At 37.9% G+C, this 7,795-nt stretch overlaps 1 long non-coding RNA gene across 3 annotated transcripts in view; it reads left to right on the forward strand.

The window, feature by feature from the left end:
- Nucleotides 1–7,066, forward strand: part of LOC143648408 (uncharacterized) — a 52,872-nt gene extending 45,806 nt beyond the window's left edge. For all 3 annotated transcript variants that reach the window (XR_013158541.1, XR_013158540.1, XR_013158542.1), the window contains 3 exons: nucleotides 259–365; nucleotides 6,287–6,422; nucleotides 7,004–7,066. This is a non-coding gene — a long non-coding RNA (uncharacterized LOC143648408). The remainder of the gene's footprint in view (nucleotides 1–258; nucleotides 366–6,286; nucleotides 6,423–7,003) is intronic.
- Nucleotides 7,067–7,795: the final 729 nt, after the last annotated feature.

Here is a 7,795-nt window from a genome sequence, read left to right on the forward strand (position 1 = left end):
CTCCTTTTATAAGTGGACAGTACAATAGTAATTTTTTTTCACTATGTTGACACTTGCTTGTGTCTCTTGTCCCTTTAGTTGACAACTCTGATAACAGCATTTCTTACAAATATCTTTTCTCTAAGAAACTATTGTATCAGTTCATACATAAATGATTATAGTAATTACTGACTTCCAGAATCTTAAAAGGTTTAGCCTAGTTTAACCCCTCAGCTAATGGGTAAATTACTGATCCTATTTGAACACCTTCTCCAACAGGACGCTCACTACCTCCCCAGGAATACCTTTTCATCTTTAAACAACTCTGATAATTAGGCATGTGAAAATAGAGCTGAAAGGATGCTGGAAGAACAGAGTGAAGAAAAGTGAGTAAAGAAGTAGCTATTTTTAAAATGCATTGAGATATGTTGGATCTGAATAATTGGGTGAATCATTAATTGACTCTACTGCTGTTGAAAACAGGAGAAAAATTAGTTCTTTTAAGTATAAGTCAGATGTTCAAGCTTTGAATATTTATAGAGCAAATGGACTGAAATCTCTCCCTAGTACTTGTGTAGTTTCAATAAAATGGGTAAATAAACTTATTTAATATAATTAATAAAACAGGTATTTTTAGAAAAACACTTTCTTAAAAAATAAAGTCTGGATTTAAAATACTGCTTTTATACATGGTATATTTTTATTTATAATAATCGCTTTCTGATACAGAAGTCTTGATAATGCAGACATACTAGCTATCCTTGAATAAGGGCACATATGTCATGTTTAATGCCCATTATTAATATCCTTGCTTCTCTGGGTTCCACTGACTTCCAGCTTCTTCCTGTGGCTTTTTCTCTGTGTGTCTGAATTTCATTCTTCTTATAAAGGACTCCACAATATAGGACTAAGACCCATCCTGATTCAGTTGGGCCTTACTTTAACTGAAGTAACCTTACCATGAGGTCCTATTTACAATGGGTTCGCACCCACCGGAATAGATTACGATTAAGAACATGTTTTGTTCTGGGGTACATAACTCCAAGTCACCACACCCATCTATTCTGAGACATCATTAAATTAAAAATAAAATTAAAACCACAAAATTCTTCTCCCTGCCCCAACCTTCTTTTTTGAGTTTTAAGTATAGCCAGGTTAATTTAGGTCCAACATGGTAAAAACAAATTCTTTCCATATGATTCTTGATTGCCAAGTTTGGACTCAGGCAACCTTATTTTTATAACCAAGTTAATAAAACCCTTAATTAATGAAATCACTGCTTCTCAATTTCCAAATCATACTATTGAGCTGCTCTTTAATTGGAAGCAGAGGCTCTGGGGCTTTGCTTTCTTTTCATATACTGGGATATTCATTATTCAATGTGCCCTGCGAGGTATGTCTAGAGTGCTTCATAATTCCAGTAAACTTTGTGTAGCCCACATTCAAACTATCAAGTGTTTTTTTCTCCTGAAGACCATGCCACTGAGGCCAGGTACTCCCCTTGGACCATTTTAAGATATCTGCTACATCATTCTCATCTGGTAGTTCAAGTTCAAAGACTGCTTCGAGGAAATCTCAAGTTATCAAGCTCCATTCAGGTAGGCTATTGCAGGTATACAGTCTCCTTACTCAATTCAGCTTGATCCAACCTTACAGCATTATCAGGTTTCCATTGTTAACACTTGGATCACTGCCTATTTCCCAGCTCACTTCTAGCTCAGTGCCTTGAATTCTCTCTCTGAAGTTCCCTGCTCACTTGAGGAAGCACAGTCATTTTAACCTGATTCTCTAGATCTTATCCTTGAATGCATGCTGAATTTTAGCCCCAAAATTCCCAGATGTCTTCTCTGGTGTCCTGGGCTTCTTCTCATAGCCTGAGCAAACTCTTCACTGGGTGTACTCATCACAGTTCTTCTTGGCTGATTGCTTTTTAGGTCAGTTTTTGTTAGGATGATCAGATTTTCTGGTTTGCCTGGATAAGTCTCAGTTTATACCTAGTATTCTCATGTAATTATTAAAAGTATCCTCTTTTCACTTTCAAAACAATCCTGGTTTGGATAATAAATTAAATGGTTATCCTAATTGATGTCCTTTTTTTGGAACCCAACAATGGAGTCAACTTTCATCACTTTTTTCAATTTCTTTCTTTAATTGCTTTCTTTAATTCTTCCTTTGTGTTTGTATTAGTCAGGGTTCTCTAGAGAAACAGAACTAACAGGAGATATCTATAAATATGAGATTTATAAAAGTCTCTCACACAACAATGGGAATGAAAAGTCCAAAATCCATAGGGCAGGCTGTGAAGCTGGTAGCTCCAATGAAGGTTCTAGATGAACTCCACAGGATAGGCTAGTTGAAGAAGTGAAAAAAAATCTCTCTTCTTCCTTAAATGCCTTAACTGATTGGATTAATCCCTTGGTGGGGGACAAGCTTTAGTTGATCACAGATATAATCAGCCACAGATGCAATCGACTGACTGATGATTTAATAAACCAGCCTTCTGATTTATCAACCACCCAGGAAATATCCTTGCAGCAATGGTCAGGCCAGTGCTTGCCTGACCAGACAACTGGGCATCAAGTTGACACCAGAACCTAACCATCACAGTGTGGTTCACAAATATGTGGGCCTCCCCAATACACATGCCAAAGATCCTGAATTAGTTAGCTTTGACCACATAACAAATTACCCCCAAAACATAATGCAATTTAAAATAGCAATAAGTATTTATTTTCTCATGTAGTTTCTCTGGGTCAGAAATTTGGGGGCAACTTAACTAGGTGGTTCTGGCATGGAGTCTCTCTTGAAGTTGTAGTCAAGATGCTGGCCAGAGCAGCAGTCAACTGAAACCCAGAATGGAGCTGAAGGATCTATTTCTAACATGGCTTACTCATGGGGAAACTCAGTGCTGGCTGTTGACAGGGTGCCTCATTTCTTTATGACATGGACCTCTCCGTAAGTCTGCTTGATTGTTTCCACAAGATGGCAACGGTCTTCTCTCAGAGCAAGCAAGTCATTAAGAAAGGGATAGATGGAAGACACAAAGTCTTTTATGGCCTAGCTTCAGGAATCACACCACATCGTTTCACAATATCTAGTTGATTATACAGGTCAGTTCAGTGTGGAAGAGGAGTATATAAGGGCATAAAAAACAATGATCTTTGAGGGTCATCTTGAAGCTCCTGACCTCAGTCTTCTTCCTTATTAATCATGACATTAGCATATTTGATTATGTTTATATCAGGGGAATCATTAATGGGCTATAATAAAATTCAAAGTAGATACTTGAGAGGGTTGTGGAGAGGGCCTCACTGTATTTATCAAGAATGGAAATTATGCCATGTGGGTGTGAGATAATATGATATTTATACTGGATATGAACTTGATATGCTGCAGTTTATATATACATTTACTGGTTATATATATATATATTTAAGTAATGGTAAAGTTTAAGTGATTGTGCCAGTTTGAATCTGTTATGTACCCCAGAAAAGACATGTTCTTTAATCCTCATTCAATATTGCTATATGGTATCTTTTTTATTGTTTCCATGGAGATACGACCCACCCATTCAAGGTAGGGTTGCTTATTGGTGTCCTTTAAGAAAGAACCATTTTGGAAAAAGCTAGAGAACCACCAGAACTGACAGAGCCAACAGAATGGACAGAGCCCTCAGGAAGCCATTGAAGAGAAAGCAAGCAGACCTCCCCATGTGCCTTCCCAGCTGAGAGAGAAACCCTGAAAGTCACTGGCATTCTTGAACCAAGGTATCGTTCCCTGGATGCCTTGGATTGGACATCTTCATAGCCTGCCTTAATTTGGATATTTTCACAGCCTTAGAACTGTAAACTTGCAACTTAATAAATTCCCCTCTTTTAAAAGCTGTTCTCTTTCTGGTATATTTCTTTCTGGCGGCTTTCAAACTAGAACAGTGATATTTTTGTTTCCTAGGCTGCTTAAGCAAATACCATGAAATGGGACAGGTTAAACAATGGGAATCTATTAGCTAATGATTTTGAGGCTAAAAGAAAGTTCTAATCAAAGCTTCATCAAGGTAATGCTTTTACCCGAAGACTGCAGCATTCTGAGGCCAGCTATCAGTGATCCTTGGTTCCTCTGTCAAATGGCAAAGCACATGGCAACATCTCCCTGTCTCTTCCTCCCCTTCTGGGTTCTATTTAAGGTCCTTGCTTTCTGTTGCTTTCTCTCTTTCTGTCTGAATTTCAATCTCTTATTCAGGACTCTAGTAACAGGATTAAGACCCATCCTAACTGAGGTGGGCCACACCTTAACTGAAGTAACTTCAGCAAAACCTGGTACTTGCAATAGGTTTACATCCACACGAGTGGATTAAACTTAAGAACATGTCTTTTTCTGGGGTAGATACAGCTTCAAACCACCACAGGTGAGTATAACCAGAGATATCTATTTTTCATCTTTAATAGCTATCCTTTATTGCTTAATCACTGATTGTTCTGGATTTGAATGCATTTGTTAGCTAATTAATTAATCAATTCAATCAATTGTAATGGAGAGTCTAGCATCTTATAATCACTGTACTAGATCCTGAGGACTCTGTCCTTGCCTTCACATTGCTTAGTGCATAGGGTAGGGAGACGATGAAAATGATATGCACTAAAAAGAAAGCACAGTTTTTTGTAGGTACCAACTTTGGTGTGGTTGAAGAGGCACCAAAAACTTCTCCTAGGTGAATGATATAACATGAGTAAAGTCTTGAAGGGTGAAGAAGAACTAGGCAGACAGAGGCAGAGTGAAGGGAGAGGGGCTTTGCAGACAGAAAGAGTGTCATAACCATGCACCCTAAAACCTGAGAATGGAAATGGCATCCTAGGAATATTGAAAGAGTTGGTTTGCAAAGTGGGCAAGCAAGGGGCAGGGTAGCCAGCCTGGGGTATGTGGGATGGACCATGGAAGTCCTCATGGGCCTAAGATCCTGCAATTTACCTTGAGGGCAATAGAGAAGCTGTTGAAGAATTTGCAGCAGGAATGAAACCTTGTTGTTTTAGGAAGACTATAGTGATAGCCATTTGAGCATGGGTTGAAGAGGATAAGTCTGGTGACTAGAAGGCCAAATGAAAGGCTATTGCAGCCACTGAAGTGAGAGACAACAGGAAACACGAAGTGTGCACATTGCTCTGGCTCTGGTATCATGAAAAATTTGCATGGTAATATTTAATTGGTGAATCTTTGTCGCGTTTTTTAATCACTTTTCCTTGCAATTGGTGCTGAGCACGTTCTGGCTAGCTCTTTAGTTCCTACCCATATTGTTTCACTAGTTCTTTGCCTTTGACTGGAAATCTGAGTTTATGACCCCTCTAGTGTGCTGGTACCATTTCCCTTCCAGCTCTACATTGGCTGAGTGCTTGGCATTGTACTATGCACATTTCATATATTAGAAATTCTCATTTCTATACACAAGGAAACTGAGGTTCAGGAAGGCTGATAATTTGCCCAAGAATAACTTCCCCAAGTAATACAGCTTCTGGGCAGAGAACTTGGGATTCCAATCTAGGGTCTGTTTTGGCAGCAACTTTTGTGTTGCCTTCTCATAGCAAAACAAATCTCTTCCAATGAATGAATGAAAGCTCCAAATATGGAGACTATTCTCCAAGCAGAATTCTCATTTTTTCAAACTAAGCTGTTTATCTTGTTTTTACTGCAGCTATTTCCTAACATTTATTTGCACTGAACTCTGAATTTTTCTGGTACTTATTAACAAGGCTTCTGCCAAAATTCACCTCACAAATTATTTGTAAAAAAGACCACATGCCTTTATTTTCCAAACTTTTAAACCAAATTGACATGATTTAAAACTTTGGAATCTTACCTGTTAACACATTCAGGATGAACTCTGCTTTGAACTTTTTTAATCACTTTGAAGACCACAGCATATTTGATCTTTATTCTGGAATTTTTTGCAACAAACTTTGGTTAAAAGCATTTAGTTCTAACTTTAATATAGCTTTTAAATAGAGCTTTATAAGTTGTGATTGTTAAATGAATGTGACTTTTTTTTAAAAAAACAGCAGAGTTCAAATTAATATTGTTGACTTCAAAGCAGTCACCTTGGGAGATTGTAGACAGTGATGTTGGGATTACTCATTCATTGAAACACATACTAAGTACTTATTCCAAGCCAGACACTTGGGGCATTTTTGAAATTCCTTTTTCAGATTTCCTCCAAAGCCAATTAATGAGCCATGCAGGAAATGCAGTACCTTATAATCATCTTTTATTTTGACCCCGACTAGAATTATACAGTTTAACCATTTGTCTCATTCACTAGACTTGGCTCCAAGAGACTTCAACCTGTGTCTACAATTCAAGTCTAACATCAAAGGTTGAAGAATGAACAAAATTGAAGGAATGCCAAAGATTCATTTACATGCAGGATATAAATACTTTGACAACCACAACCCTTGGTAATGTCTGATCACCCCGTCTTAAATAATAACTTCTTTCCTTCAGTCTTTATTACCGTTCTCTGCATTGTTTTTCTTTAGTGTATTCATCACCACCTGACATTTATTTGTCTCTCTTATCAATAGAGTGTAAGTTCCACAACAATAGTGACTTCATCAATTGTATTTCCAACACTGAAATAATGTTCACCACATCAAAGGTGCATCATAAACAGTTTTTGAATGAAATAATGAGTTTATAAAATAAAGTCATATTACAGTACATTAATGTTTTGCCTCAGTTTCACAATTCTATAATTCAATGCAAGTATAAAGTTTAATTTTGGTGATTTACTGTGTTGAGTCTTTTGTTTCCTCCATTATTATTTAATAAATAGAGCTAAAGAGAACTTCGGGTTCAATAGCAGTATAGATTTTTCTTTAAAGTGATAAGTCATAGTTGGGTAATTGCCTCTGGGTTTTAGCCATTTCTCCTCTTACCTGCATTTGATCAGTATAGTTTTACATTTTTTGTACCTTAATGATATGTCAGGGTGATAAGTAGGATGCCAAATCAATTCAAACCTTCTCCATGTTCTCAGAAGCTTAAAGATCTGCTTTAAGAATCCATCCATGAAGTGCATAAAGATAAGATGAGTGATGCCGGAGAACTTCAGAGAGTGGTGAGTGAAGAACAATGCTTAATATAGAGTAAATATTTGTTAAATGAATGAATTGTTATCCTATTGGTTGACATTCACTGATAGGAGGTGATGACTTGAGTAATAGGATCAAAACCTGCAGCACAGGGACAGTACAGAAAAACAACAAATGAAAAGCAGGACAGTCCTGGCTGGGCACAGGCAGGAGACCGCCAAGATTGGGACTGGGAAAATTAGGATGAAATGACTGGCAGGCAATGGCCTCCAGTGGACTCTAACGTATGGACTCCAGTGGACTCTAGCATCAATGTACATACCAATCAACGTCTTCCAAGTGCCACACTGCAGCTGCCATGGGAAGCCTCTTTCTGTATAAAGCTTGCTGCAGGAATCAGAGACAAAGTCTCCAACAGGAATGGACTCTGTGCATATTGGCTGCAGTCATTGTCAGCACTGACTTTTTACATGAAATGACAGTTGGCAGTACCTCTGCAGAGAGTATAATCGACTAATATTTGTTGATTTTCTCCAGTAGGCTGTGAGCTTTTAGGGAAAAGAGACTGCCTGGTTCTCTATAGGCAGAACTATAGGTTCTCTAAAGTGTGCACTCCTGGCAAACATTTGAGAGGTGCACTGAAAGAAGGGAGAAAGAAATTGGGTCATCTCACTCTTCTTAATTATACCTAAAGGCAGAAAGAATGATATGATCAGAATTGTCCCTCTCAAGTCTCA

Source organism: Tamandua tetradactyla, chromosome 10, assembly GCF_023851605.1.
Source record: "Tamandua tetradactyla isolate mTamTet1 chromosome 10, mTamTet1.pri, whole genome shotgun sequence".
NCBI classification, from domain to species: domain Eukaryota; kingdom Metazoa; phylum Chordata; class Mammalia; order Pilosa; family Myrmecophagidae; genus Tamandua; species Tamandua tetradactyla.